Here is a 17,335-nt window from a genome sequence, read left to right on the forward strand (position 1 = left end):
TTTTGAAACCACGACCACAGTTCCACATGTTGAAACAACAGGTCAAGGATCCACCACGGTTACATCAAAACCATCTGTGAGTACTGAAATTACATCTGGGCCTTTCACTACCACTAAAGGAACAGCTGCAACACCTGCACAAACAACAGCATATGAATCCACAACAGCCACAATTATGACAACAAAAACACCAAAAATAGTTACAACGGGACCAACAACATCCTCTACCACAGCTGTTGTTGAAACCACGACCACAGTTCCACATGTGGAAACAACAGGTCAAGGATCCACCACGGTTACGTCAAAACCATCTGTGAGTACTGAAATTACATCTGGGCCTTTCACTACCACTAAAGGAACAGCTGCAACACCTGCACAAACAACAGCATTTGAATCCACAACAGCCACAATTATGACAACAAAAACACCAAAAATAGTTACATCAGGACAAACAACATCCTCTACCACAGCTGTTTTTGAAACCACGACCACAGTTCCACGTGTTGAAACAACAGGTCAAGGATCCACAACGGTTACATCTAAACCATCTGTGAGCACTGAAATTACATCTGGGCCTTTCACTACCACTAAAGGAACAGCTGCAACACCTGCACAAACAACAACATTTGAATCCACAACAGCCACAATTATGACAACAAAAACACCAAAAATAGTTACAACGGGACCAACAACATCCTCTACCACAGCTGTTGTTGAAACCACGACCACAGTTCCACATGTGGAAACAACAGGTCAAGGATCCACCACGGTTACGTCAAAACCATCTGTGAGTACTGAAATTACATCTGGGCCTTTCACTACCACTAAAGGAACAGCTGCAACACCTGCACAAACAACAGCATTTGAATCCACAACAGCCACAATTATAACAACAAAAACACCAAAAATAGTTACATCGGGACCAACAACATCCTCTACCACACCTGTTGTTGAAACCACAACCACAGTTCCACATGTTGAAACAACAGGTCAAGGATCCACCACGGTTACATCTAAACCATCTGTGAGTACTGAAATTACATCTGGGCCTTTCACTACCTCTAAAGGAACAGCTGCAACACCTGCACAAACAACAACATTTGAATCCACAACAGCCACAATTATGACAACAAAAACACCAAAAATAGTTACAACGGGACCAATAACATCCTCTACCACAGCTGTTGTTGAAACCACGACCACAGTTCCACATGTGGAAACAACAGGTCAAGGATCCACCACGGTTACGTCAAAACCATCTGTGAGTACTGAAATTACATCTGGGCCTTTCACTACCACTAAAGGAACAGCTGCAACACCTGCACAAACAACAGCATTTGAATCCACAACAGCCACAATTATAACAACAAAAACACCAAAAATAGTTACATCGGGACCAACAACATCCTCTGCCACACCTGTTGTTGAAACCACAACCACAGTTCCACATGTTGAAACAACAGGTCAAGGATCCACCACGGTTACATCTAAACCATCTGTGAGTACTGAAATTACATCTGGGCCTTTCACTACCTCTAAAGGAACAGCTGCAACACCTGCACAAACAACAACATTTGAATCCACAACAGCCACAGTTATGACCACAAAAACACCAAAAATAGTTACATCGGGACCAACAACATCCTCTGCCACAGCTGTTGTTGAAACCACGACCACAGTTCCACATGTTGAAACAACAGGTCAAGGATCCACCACGGTTACATCAAAACCATCTGTGAGTACTGAAATTACATCTGGGTCTTTCACTACCACTAAAGGAACAGCTGCAACACCTCTACAAACAACAGCAATTGAATCCACAACAGCCACAGTTATGACAACAAAAACACCAAAAATAGTTACAACGGGACCAACAACATCCTCTACCACAGCTGTTGTTGAAACCACGACCACAGTTCCACATGTCGAAACAACAGGTCAAGGATCCACCACGGTTACATCAAAACCATCTGTGAGCACTGAAATTACATCTGGTCCTTTCACTACCACTAAAGGAACAGCTGCAACACCTCTACAAACAACAGCATTTGAATCCACAACAGCCACAATTATGACAACAAAAACACCAAAAATAGTTACAACGGGACCACCAAAATCCTCTACCACAGCTGTTGTTGAAACCACGACCACAGTTCCAAATGTCAAAACAACAGGTCAAGAATCCACCACGGTTACATCTAAACCATCTGTGAGTACTGAAATTACATCTGGGCCTTTCACTACCACTAAAGGAACAGCTGCAACACCTGCACAAACAACAGCATTTGAATCCACAACAGCCACAATTATGACAACAAAAACACCGAAAATAGTTACATCAGGACCAACAACATCCTCTACCACAGCTGTTGTTGAAACCACGACCACAGTTCCACATGTGGAAACAACAGGTCAAGGATCCACCACAGTTACGTCAAAACCATCTGTGAGTACTGAAATTACATCTGGGCCTTTCACTACCACTAAAGGAACAGCTGCAACATCTGTACAAACAACAGCATTTGAATCCACAACAGCCACAATTATGACAACAAAAACACCAAAAATAGTTACAACGGGACCAACAACATCCTCTACCACAGCTGTTGTTGAAACCACGACCACAGTTCCACATGTGGAAACAACAGGTCAAGGATCCACCACAGTTACGTCAAAACCATCTGTGAGTACTGAAATTACATCTGGGCCTTTCACTACCACTAAAGGAACAGCTGCAACATCTGTACAAACAACAGCATTTGAATCCACAACAGCCACAATTATGACAACAAAAACACCAAAAATAGTTACAACGGGACCAACAACATCCTCTACCACAGCTGTTGTTGAAACCATGACCACAGTTCCACATGTGGAAACAACAGGTCAAGGATCCACCACAGTTACGTCAAAACCATCTGTGAGTACTGAAATTACATCTGGGCCTTTCACTACCACTAAAGGAACAGCTGCAACACCAACAGAGACAACAGCATTTGAATCCACAACAGCCACAATTATGACAACAAAAACACCAAAAATAGTTACATCAGGACCAACAACATCCTCTACCACAGCTGTTGTTGAAACCACGACCACAGTTCCACATGTGGAAACAACAGGTCAAGGATCCACCACGGTTACATCTAAACCATCTGTGAGTACTGAAATTACATCTGGGCCTTTCACTACCACTAAAGGAACAGCTGCAACACCTGTACAAACAACAGCATTTGAATCCACAACAGCCACAGTTATGACAACAAAAACACCAAAAATAGTTACATCGGGACCAACGACATCCTCTACCACAGCTGTTGTTGAAACCACGACCACAGTTCTACATGTTGAAACAACAGGTCAAGGATCCACCACGGTTACATCAAAACCATCTGTGAGTACTGAAATTACATCTGGGACTTTCACTACCACTAAAGGAACAGCTGCAACACCTGCACAAACAACAGCATTTGAATCCACAACAGCCACAATTATGACAACAAAAACACCGAAAATAGTTACATCGGGACCAACAACATCCTCTACCACAGCTGTTGTTGAAACCACGACTACAGTTCCACATGTTGAAACAACAGGTCAAGGATCCACCACGGTTACATCTAAACCATCTGTGAGTACTGAAATTACATCTGGTCCTTTCACTACCACTAAAGGAACAGCTGCAACACCTGTACAAACAACAGCATTTGAATCCACAACAGCCACAATTATGACAACAAAAACACCAAAAATAGTTACATCGGGACCAACAACATCCTCTACCACAGCTGTTGTTGAAACCACGACCACGGTTCCACATGTTGAAACAACAGGTCAAGGATCCACCACGGTTACATCAAAACCATCTGTGAGCACTGAAATTACATCTGGTCCTTTCACTACCACTAAAGGAGCAGCTGCAACACCTGTACAAACAACAGCATTTGAATCCACAACAGCCACAATTATGACAACAAAAACACCAAAAATAGTTACAACGGGACCAACAACATCCTCTACCACAGCTGTTGTTGAAACCACGACCACAGTTCCAAATGTCAAAACAACAGGTCAAGAATCCACCACGGTTACATCTAAACCATCTGTGAGTACTGAAATTACATCTGGGCCTTTCACTACCACTAAAGGAACAGCTGCAACACCAGCACAAACAACAGCATTTGAATCCACAACAGCCACAATTATGACAACAAAAACACCGAAAATAGTTACATCAGGACCAACAACATCCACAGCTGTTGTTGAAACCACGACCACAGTTCCACATGTGGAAACAACAGGTCAAGGATCCACCACAGTTACGTCAAAACCATCTGTGAGTACTGAAATTACATCTGGGCCTTTCACTACCACTAAAGGAACAGCTGCAACACCTGTACAAACAACAGCATTTGAATCCACAACAGCCACAATTATGACAACAAAAACACCAAAAATAGTTACAACGGGACCAACAACATCCTCTACCACAGCTGTTGTTGAAACCACGACCACAGTTCCAAATGTCAAAACAACAGGTCAAGAATCCACCACGGTTACATCTAAACCATCTGTGAGTACTGAAATTACATCTGGGCCTTTCACTACCACTAAAGGAACAGCTGCAACATCTGTACAAACAACAGCATTTGAATCCACAACAGCCACAATTATGACAACAAAAACACCGAAAATAGTTACATCAGGACCAACAACATCCTCTACCACAGCTGTTGTTGAAACCACGACCACAGTTCCACATGTGGAAACAACAGGTCAAGGATCCACCACAGTTACGTCAAAACCATCTGTGAGTACTGAAATTACATCTGGGCCTTTCACTACCACTAAAGGAACAGCTGCAACACCTGTACAAACAACAGCATTTGAATCCACAACAGCCACAATTATGACAACAAAAACACCAAAAATAGTTACAACGGGACCAACAACATCCTCTACCACAGCTGTTGCTGAAACCACGACCACAGTTCCACATCTTGAAACAACAGGTCAAGAATCCACCACGGTTACATCAAAACCATCTGTGAGTACTGAAATTACATCTGGGCCTTTCACTACCACTAAAGGAACAGCTGCAACACCAACAGAAACAACAGCATTTGAATCCACAACAGCCACAATTATGACAACAAAAACACCAAAAATAGTTACAATGGGACCAACAACATCCTCTACCACAGCTGTTGTTGAAACCACGACCACAGTTCCACATGTGGAAACAACAGGTCAAGGATCCACCACAGTTACGTCAAAACCATCTGTGAGTACTGAAATTACATCTGGGCCTTTCACTACCACTAAAGGAACAGCTGCAACACCTGCACAAACAACTGCATTTGAATCCACAACAGCCACAATTATGACAACAAAAACACCAAAAATAGTTACATCGGGACCAACAACATCCTCTACCACAGCTGTTGTTGAAACCACGACCACAGTTCCACATGTTGAAACAACAGGTCAAGGATCCACCACGGTTACATCTAAACCATCTGTGAGTACTGAAATTACATCTGGGCCTTTCACTACCACTAAAGGAACAGCTGCAACACCAACAGAGACAACAGCATTTGAATCCACAACAGCCACAATTATGACAACAAAAACACACCAAAAATAGTTACAACGGGACCAACAACATCCTCTACCACACCTGTTGTTGAAACCACAACCACAGTTCCACATGTTGAAACAACAGGTCAAGGATCCACCACGGTTACATCTAAACCATCTGTGAGTACTGAAATTACATCTGGGCCTTTCACTACCTCTAAAGGAACAGCTGCAACACCTGCACAAACAACAACATTTGAATCCACAACAGCCACAGTTATGACAACAAAAACACCAAAAATAGTTACAACGGGACCAACAACATCCTCTACCACAGCTGTTGTTGAAACCACGACCACAGTTCCACATGTCGAAACAACAGGTCAAGGATCCACCACGGTTACATCAAAACCATCTGTGAGTACTGAAATTACATCTGGGCCTTTCACTACGACTAAAGGAACAGCTGCAACACCTGCACAAACAACAGCATTTGAATCCACAACAGCCACAATTATGACAACAAAAACACCGAAAATAGTTACATCGGGACCAACAACATCCTCTACCACAGCTGTTGTTGAAACCACGACTACAGTTCCACATGTTGAAACAACAGGTCAAGGATCCACCACGGTTACATCTAAACCATCTGTGAGTACTGAAATTACATCTGGTCCTCTCACTACTACCACTAAAGGAACAGTTGCAACACCTGCACAAACAACAGCATTTGAATCCACAACAGCCACAATAATGACAACAAAAACACCAAAAATAGTTACATCGGGACCAACAACATCCTCTACCACAGCTGTTGTTGAAACCACGACCACGGTTCCACATGTTGAAACAACAGGTCAAGGATCCACCACGGTTACATCAAAACCATCTGTGAGCACTGAAATTACATCTGGGCCTTTCACTACCTCTAAAGGAACAGCTGCAACACCTGCACAAACAACAACATTTGAATCCACAACAGCCACAGTTATGACAACAAAAACACCAAAAATAGTTACAACGGGACCAACAACATCCTCTACCACAGCTGTTGTTGAAACCACGACCACAGTTCCACATGTCGAAACAACAGGTCAAGGATCCACCACGGTTACATCAAAACCATCTGTGAGTACTGAAATTACATCTGGGCCTTTCACTACGACTAAAGGAACAGCTGCAACACCTGCACAAACAACAGCATTTGAATCCACAACAGCCACAATTATGACAACAAAAACACCGAAAATAGTTACATCGGGACCAACAACATCCTCTACCACAGCTGTTGTTGAAACCACGACTACAGTTCCACATGTTGAAACAACAGGTCAAGGATCCACCACGGTTACATCTAAACCATCTGTGAGTACTGAAATTACATCTGGTCCTCTCACTACCACTAAAGGAACAGTTGCAACACCTGCACAAACAACAGCATTTGAATCCACAACAGCCACAATAATGACAACAAAAACACCAAAAATAGTTACATCGGGACCAACAACATCCTCTACCACAGCTGTTGTTGAAACCACGACCACGGTTCCACATGTTGAAACAACAGGTCAAGGATCCACCACGGTTACATCAAAACCATCTGTGAGCACTGAAATTACATCTGGTCCTTTCACTACCACTAAAGGAACAGCTGCAACACCTGTACAAACAACAGCATTTGAATCCACAACAGCCACAATTATGACAACAAAAACACCAAAAATAGTTACAACGGGACCAACAACATCCTCTACCACAGCTGTTGTTGAAACCACGACCACAGTTCCAAATGTCAAAACAACAGGTCAAGAATCCACCACGGTTACATCTAAACCATCTGTGAGTACTGAAATTACATCTGGGCCTTTCACTACCACTAAAGGAACAGCTGCAACACCAGCACAAACAACAGCATTTGAATCCACAACAGCCACAATTATGACAACAAAAACACCGAAAATAGTTACATCAGGACCAACAACATCCTCTACCACAGCTGTTGTTGAAACCACGACCACAGTTCCACATGTGGAAACAACAGGTCAAGGATCCACCACAGTTACGTCAAAACCATCTGTGAGTACTGAAATTACATCTGGGCCTTTCACTACCACTAAAGGAACAGCTGCAACATCTGTACAAACAACAGCATTTGAATCCACAACAGCCACAATTATGACAACAAAAACACCAAAAAAAATAGTTACAACGGGACCAACAACATCCTCTACCACAGCTGTTGTTGAAACCACGACCACAGTTCCACATGTGGAAACAACAGGTCAAGGATCCACCACAGTTACGTCAAAACCATCTGTGAGTACTGAAATTACATCTGGGCCTTTCACTACCACTAAAGGAACAGCTGCAACATCTGTACAAACAACAGCATTTGAATCCACAACAGCCGCAATTATGACAACAAAAACACCAAAAATAGTTACAACGGGACCAACAACATCCTCTACCACAGCTGTTGTTGAAACCACGACCACAGTTCCACATGTGGAAACAACAGGTCAAGGATCCACCACAGTTACGTCAAAACCATCTGTGAGTACTGAAATTACATCTGGGCCTTTCACTACCACTAAAGGAACAGCTGCAACACCTGTACAAACAACAGCATTTGAATCCACAACAGCCACAATTATGACAACAAAAACACCAAAAATAGTTACAACGGGACCAACAACATCCTCTACCACAGCTGTTGTTGAAACCACGACCACAGTTCCACATCTTGAAACAACAGGTCAAGAATCCACCACGGTTACATCAAAACCATCTGTGAGTACTGAAATTACATCTGGGCCTTTCACTACCACTAAAGGAACAGCTGCAACACCTGCACAAACAACAGCATTTGAATCCACAACAGCCACAATTATGACAACAAAAACACCAAAAATAGTTACATCGGGACCAACAACATCCTCTACCACAGCTGTTGTTGAAACCACGACCACAGTTCCACATGTTGAAACAACAGGTCAAGGATCCACCACGGTTACATCTAAACCATCTGTGAGTAGTGAAATTACAACTGGTCCTCTCACTACCACTAAAGGAACAGTTGCAACACCTGCACAAACAACAGGATTTGAATCCACAACAGCCACAATCATGACAACAAAAACACCAAAAATAGTTACATCAGGATCAACAACATCCTCTACCACAGCTGTTGTTGAAACCACGACCACAGTTCCACATGTGGAAACAACAGGTCAAGGATCCACCACAGTTACGTCAAAACCATCTGTGAGTACTGAAATTACATCTGGGCCTTTCACTACCACTAAAGGAACAGCTGCAACACCTGCACAAACAACAGCATTTGAATCCACAACAGCCACAATTATGACAACAAAAACACCAAAAATAGTTACATCGGGACCAACAACATCCTCTACCACAGCTGTTGTTGAAACCACGACCACAGTTCCACATGTTGAAACAACAGGTCAAGGATCCACCACGGTTACATCTAAACCATCTGTGAGTACTGAAATTACATCTGGGCCTTTCACTACCACTAAAGGAACAGCTGCAACACCAACAGAGACAACAGCATTTGAATCCACAACAGCCACAATTATGACAACAAAAACACCAAAAATAGTTACAACGGGACCAACAACATCCTCTACCACACCTGTTGTTGAAACCACAACCACAGTTCCACATGTTGAAACAACAGGTCAAGGATCCACCATGGTTACATCTAAACCATCTGTGAGTACTGAAATTACATCTGGGCCTTTCACTACCTCTAAAGGAACAGCTGCAACACCTGCACAAACAAGAACATTTGAATCCACAACAGCCACAGTTATGACAACAAAAACACCAAAAATAGTTACAACGGGACCAACAACATCCTCTACCACAGCTGTTGTTGAAACCACGACCACAGTTCCACATGTCGAAACAACAGGTCAAGGATCCACCACGGTTACATCAAAACCATCTGTGAGTACTGAAATTACATCTGGGCCTTTCACTACGACTAAAGGAACAGCTGCAACACCTGCACAAACAACAGCATTTGAATCCACAACAGCCACAATTATGACAACAAAAACACGAAAATAGTTACATCGGGACCAACAACATCCTCTACCACAGCTGTTGTTGAAACCACGACTACAGTTCCACATGTTGAAACAACAGGTCAAGGATCCACCACGGTTACATCTAAACCATCTGTGAGTACTGAAATTACATCTGGTCCTCTCACTACCACTAAAGGAACAGTTGCAACACCTGCACAAACAACAGCATTTGAATCCACAACAGCCACAATAATGACAACAAAAACACCAAAATAGTTACATCGGGACCAACAACATCCTCTACCACAGCTGTTGTTGAAACCACGACCACGGTTCCACATGTTGAAACAACAGGTCAAGGATCCACCACGGTTACATCAAAACCATCTGTGAGCACTGAAATGACATCTGGTCCTTTCACTACCACTAAAGGAACAGCTGCAACACCTGTACAAACAACAGCATTTGAATCCACAACAGCCACAATTATGACAACAAAAACACCAAAAATAGTTACAACGGGACCAACAACATCCTCTACCACAGCTGTTGTTGAAACCACGACCACAGTTCCAAATGTCAAAACAACAGGTCAAGAATCCACCACGGTTACATCTAAACCATCTGTGAGTACTGAAATTACATCTGGGCCTTTCACTACCACTAAAGGAACAGCTGCAACACCAGCACAAACAACAGCATTTGAATCCACAACAGCCACAATTATGACAACAAAAACACCGAAAATAGTTACATCAGGACCAACAACATCCTCTACCACAGCTGTTGTTGAAACCACGACCACAGTTCCACATGTGGAAACAACAGGTCAAGGATCCACCACAGTTACGTCAAAACCATCTGTGAGTACTGAAATTACATCTGGGCCTTTCACTACCACTAAAGGAACAGCTGCAACATCTGTACAAACAACAGCATTTGAATCCACAACAGCCACAATTATGACAACAAAAACACCAAAAATAGTTACAACGGGACCAACAACATCCTCTACCACAGCTGTTGTTGAAACCACGACCACAGTTCCACATGTGGAAACAACAGGTCAAGGATCCACCACAGTTACGTCAAAACCATCTGTGAGTACTGAAATTACATCTGGGCCTTTCACTACCACTAAAGGAACAGCTGCAACATCTGTACAAACAACGGCATTTGAATCCACAACAGCCGCAATTATGACAACAAAAACACCAAAAATAGTTACAACGGGACCAACAACATCCTCTACCACAGCTGTTGTTGAAACCACGACCACAGTTCCACATGTGGAAACAACAGGTCAAGGATCCACCACAGTTACGTCAAAACCATCTGTGAGTACTGAAATTACATCTGGGCCTTTCACTACCACTAAAGGAACAGCTGCAACACCTGTACAAACAACAGCATTTGAATCCACAACAGCCACAATTATGACAACAAAAACACCAAAAATAGTTACAACGGGACCAACAGCATCCTCTACCACAGCTGTTGTTGAAACCACGACCACAGTTCCACATCTTGAAACAACAGGTCAAGAATCCACCACGGTTACATCAAAACCATCTGTGAGTACTGAAATTACATCTGGGCCTTTCACTACCACTAAAGGAACAGCTGCAACACCAACAGAGACAACAGCATTTGAATCCACAACAGCCACAATTATGACAACAAAAAACACCAAAAATAGTTACAACGGGACCAACAACATCCTCTACCACAGCTGTTGTTGAAACCACGACCACAGTTCCACATGTCGAAACAACAGGTCAAGGATCCACCACAGTTACGTCAAAACCATCTGTGAGTACTGAAATTACATCTGGGCCTTTCACTACCACTAAAGGAACAGCTGCAACACCTGTACAAACAACAGCATTTGAATCCACAACAGCCACAATTATGACAACAAAAACACCAAAAATAGTTACATCGGGACCAACAACATCCTCTGCCACAGCTGTTGTTGAAACCACGACCACAGTTCCACATGTTGAAACAACAGGTCAAGGATCCACCACGGTTACATCTAAACCATCTGTGAGTACTGAAATTACATCTGGGCCTTTCACTACCACTAAAGGAACAGCTGCAACACCAGCACAAACAACAGCATTTGAATCCACAACAGCCACAATTATGACAACAAAAACACCGAAAATAGTTACATCAGGACCAACAACATCCTCTACCACAGCTGTTGTTGAAACCACGACCACAGTTCCACATGTGGAAACAACAGGTCAAGGATCCACCACAGTTACGTCAAAACCATCTGTGAGTACTGAAATTACATCTGGGCCTTTCACTACCACTAAAGGAACAGCTGCAACATCTGTACAAACAACAGCATTTGAATCCACAACAGCCACAATTATGACAACAAAAACACCAAAAATAGTTACAACGGGACCAACAACATCCTCTACCACAGCTGTTGTTGAAACCACGACCACAGTTCCACATGTGGAAACAACAGGTCAAGGATCCACCACGGTTACGTCAAAACCATCTGTGAGTACTGAAATTACATCTGGGCCTTTCACTACCACTAAAGGAACAGCTGCAACATCTGTACAAACAACAGCATTTGAATCCACAACAGCCGCAATTATGACAACAAAAACACCAAAAATAGTTACAACGGGACCAACAACATCCTCTACCACAGCTGTTGTTGAAACCACGACCACAGTTCCACATGTGGAAACAACAGGTCAAGGATCCACCACAGTTACGTCAAAACCATCTGTGAGTACTGAAATTACATCTGGGCCTTTCACTACCACTAAAGGAACAGCTGCAACACCTGTACAAACAACAGCATTTGAATCCACAACAGCCACAATTATGACAACAAAAACACCAAAAATAGTTACAACGGGACCAACAGCATCCTCTACCACAGCTGTTGTTGAAACCACGACCACAGTTCCACATCTTGAAACAACAGGTCAAGAATCCACCACGGTTACATCAAAACCATCTGTGAGTACTGAAATTACATCTGGGCCTTTCACTACCACTAAAGGAACAGCTGCAACACCAACAGAGACAACAGCATTTGAATCCACAACAGCCACAATTATGACAACAAAAACACCAAAAATAGTTACAACGGGACCAACAACATCCTCTACCACAGCTGTTGTTGAAACCACGACCACAGTTCCACATGTCGAAACAACAGGTCAAGGATCCACCACAGTTACGTCAAAACCATCTGTGAGTACTGAAATTACATCTGGGCCTTTCACTACCACTAAAGGAACAGCTGCAACATCTGTACAAACAACAGCATTTGAATCCACAACAGCCGCAATTATGACAACAAAAACACCAAAAATAGTTACAACGGGACCAACAACATCCTCTACCACAGCTGTTGTTGAAACCACGACCACAGTTCCACATGTGGAAACAACAGGTCAAGGATCCACCACAGTTACGTCAAAACCATCTGTGAGTACTGAAATTACATCTGGGCCTTTCACTACCACTAAAGGAACAGCTGCAACACCTGTACAAACAACAGCATTTGAATCCACAACAGCCACAATTATGACAACAAAAACACCAAAAATAGTTACAACGGGACCAACAGCATCCTCTACCACAGCTGTTGTTGAAACCACGACCACAGTTCCACATCTTGAAACAACAGGTCAAGAATCCACCACGGTTACATCAAAACCATCTGTGAGTACTGAAATTACATCTGGGCCTTTCACTACCACTAAAGGAACAGCTGCAACACCAACAGAGACAACAGCATTTGAATCCACAACAGCCACAATTATGACAACAAAAACACCAAAAATAGTTACAACGGGACCAACAACATCCTCTACCACAGCTGTTGTTGAAACCACGACCACAGTTCCACATGTCGAAACAACAGGTCAAGGATCCACCACAGTTACGTCAAAACCATCTGTGAGTACTGAAATTACATCTGGGCCTTTCACTACCACTAAAGGAACAGCTGCAACACCTGTACAAACAACAGCATTTGAATCCACAACAGCCACAATTATGACAACAAAAACACCAAAAATAGTTACATCGGGACCAACAACATCCTCTACCACAGCTGTTGTTGAAACCACGACCACAGTTCCACATGTTGAAACAACAGGTCAAGAATCCACCACGGTTACATCTAAACCATCTGTGAGTAGTGAAATTACATCTGGTCCTCTCACTACCACTAAAGGAACAGTTGCAACACCTGCACAAACAACAGGATTTGAATCCACAACAGCCACAATCATGACAACAAAAACACCAAAAATAGTTACATCAGGACCAACAACATCCTCTACCACAGCTGTTGTTGAAACCACGACCACAGTTCCACATGTTGAAACAACAGGTCAAGGATCCACCACGGTTACATCTAAACCATCTGTGAGTACTGAAATTACATCTGGGCCTTTCACTACCACTAAAGGAACAGCTGCAACACCTGTACAAACAACAGCATTTGAATCCACAACAGCCACAATTATGACAACAAAAACACCAAAAGTAGTTACAACGGGACCAACAACATCCTCTACCACAGCTGTTGTTGAAACCACGACCACAGTTCCACATCTTGAAACAACAGGTCAAGGATCCACCACGGTTACATCTAAACCATCTGTGAGTACTGAAATTACATCTGGGCCTTTCACTACCACTAAAGGAACAGCTGCAACACCAACAGAGACAACAGCATTTGAATCCACAACAGCCACAATTATGACAACAAAAACACCAAAAATAGTTACAACGGGACCAACAACATCCTCTACCACAGCTGTTGTTGAAACCACGACCACAGTTCCACATGTGGAAACAACAGGTCAAGGATCCACCACAGTTACGTCAAAACCATCTGTGAGTACTGAAATTACATCTGGGCCTTTCACTACCACTAAAGGAACAGCTGCAACACCTGCACAAACAACAGCATTTGAATCCAAAACAGCCACAATTATGACAACAAAAACACCAAAAATAGTTACATCGGGACCAACAACATCCTCTACCACAGCTGTTGTTGAAACCACGACCACAGTTCCACATGTTGAAACAACAGGTCAAGGATCCACCACGGTTACATCTAAACCATCTGTGAGTACTGAAATTACATCTGGTCCTCTCACTACCACTAAAGGAACAGTTGCAACACCTGCACAAACAACAGGATTTGAATCCACAACAGCCACAATCATGACAACAAAAACACCAAAAATAGTTACATCAGGACCAACAACATCCTCTACCACAGCTGTTGTTGAAACCACGACCACAGTTCCACATGTTGAAACAACAGGTCAAGGATCCACCACGGTTACATCTAAACCATCTGTGAGTACTGAAATTACATCTGGGCCTTTCACTACCACTAAAGGAACAGCTGCAACACCTACAGAGACAACAGCATTTGAATCCACAACAGCCACAATTATGACAACAAAAACACCAAAAATAGTTACAACGGGACCAACAACATCCTCTACCACAGCTGTTGTTGAAACCACGACCACAGTTTCACATGTTGAAACAACAGGTCAAGGATCCACCACAGTTATATCAAAACCATCTGTGAGTACTGAAATTACATCTGGGCCTTTCACTACCACTAAAGGAACAGCTGCAACACCTACAGAGACAACAGCATTTGAATCCACAACAGCCACAATTATGACAACAAAAACACCAAAAATAGTTACAACGGGACCAACAACATCCTCTACCACAGCTGTTGTTGAAACCACGACCACAGTTCCAAATGTCAAAACAACAGGTCAAGAATCTACCACGGTTACATCAAAACCATCTGTGAGTACTGAAATTACATCTGGGCCTTTCACTACCACTAAAGGAACAGCTGCAACACCAGCACAAACAACAGCATTTGAATCCACAACAGCCACAATTATGACAACAAAAACACCGAAAATAGTTACATCAGGACCAACAACATCCTCTACCACAGCTGTTGTTGAAACCACGACCACAGTTCCACATGTGGAAACAACAGGTCAAGGATCCACCACGGTTACATCTAAACCATCTGTGAGTACTGAAATTACATCTGGTCCTCTCACTACCACTAAAGGAACAGCTGCAACACCTGCACAAACAACAGCATATGAATCCACAACAGCCACAATTATGACAACAAAAACACCAAAAGTAGTTACATCAGGACCAACAACATCCTCTACCACAGCTGTTGTTGAAACCACGACCACAGTTCCACATGTGGAAACAACAGGTCAAGGATCCACCACAGTTACGTCAAAACCATCTGTGAGTACTGAAATTACATCTGGGCCTTTCACTACCACTAAAGGAACAGCTGCAACACCTGTACAAACAACAGCATTTGAATCCACAACAGCCACAATTATGACAACAAAAACACCAAAAATAGTTACAACGGGACCAACGACATCCTCTACCACAGCTGTTGTTGAAACCACGACCACAGTTCCACATCTTGAAACAACAGGTCAAGGATCCACCACGGTTACATCTAAACCATCTGTGAGTACTGAAATTACATCTGGGCTTTTCACTACCACTAAAGGAACAGCTGCAACACCAACAGAGACAACAGCATTTGAATCCACAACAGCCACAATTATGACAACAAAAACACCAAAAATAGTTACAACGGGACCAACAACATCCTCTACCACAGCTGTTGTTGAAACCACGACCACAGTTCCACATGTTGAAACAACAGGTCAAGGATCCACCACAGTTACGTCAAAACCATCTGTGAGTACTGAAATTACATCTGGGCCTTTCACTACCTCTAAAGGAACAGCTGCAACACCTACAGAGACAACAGCATTTGAATCCACAACAGCCACAATTGTGACAACAAAAACACCAAAAATAGTTACATCAGGACCAACAACATCCTCTACCACAGCTGTTGTTGAAACCACAACCACAGTTCCAAATGTCAAAACAACAGGTCAAGAATCCACCACGGTTACATCAAAACCATCTGTGAGTACTGAAATTACATCTGGTCCTCTCACTACCACTAAAGGAACAGCTGCAACACCAGCACAAACAACAGCATTTGAATCCACAACAGCCACAATTATGACAACAAAAACACCGAAAATAGTTACATCAGGACCAACAACATCCTCTACCACAGCTGTTGTTGAAACCACGACCACAGTTCCACATGTGGAAACAACAGGTCAAGGATCCACCACTGTTACATCTAAACCATCTGTGAGTACTGAAATTACATCTGGGCCTTTCACTACCTCTAAAGGAACAGCTGCAACACCTACAGAGACAACAGCATATGAATCCACAACAGCCACAATTATGACAACAAAAACACCAAAAATAGTTACATCAGGACCAACAACATCCTCTACCACAGCTGTTGTTGAAACCACGACCACAGTTCCACATGTGGAAACAACAGGTCAAGGATCCACCACGGTTACGTCAAAACCATCTGTGAGTACTGAAATTACATCTGGGCCTTTCACTACCACTAAAGGAACAGCTGCAACACCTGCACAAACAACAGGATTTGAATCCACAACTGCCACAATTATGACAACAAAAACACCAAAAATAGTTACATCAGGACCAACAACATCCTCTACCACAGCTGTTGTTGAAACCACGACCACAGTTCCACATGTGGA

Source organism: Oreochromis aureus, linkage group 1 (assembly GCF_013358895.1).
Source record: "Oreochromis aureus strain Israel breed Guangdong linkage group 1, ZZ_aureus, whole genome shotgun sequence".
Taxonomy (NCBI): Eukaryota; Metazoa; Chordata; class Actinopteri; order Cichliformes; family Cichlidae; genus Oreochromis; species Oreochromis aureus.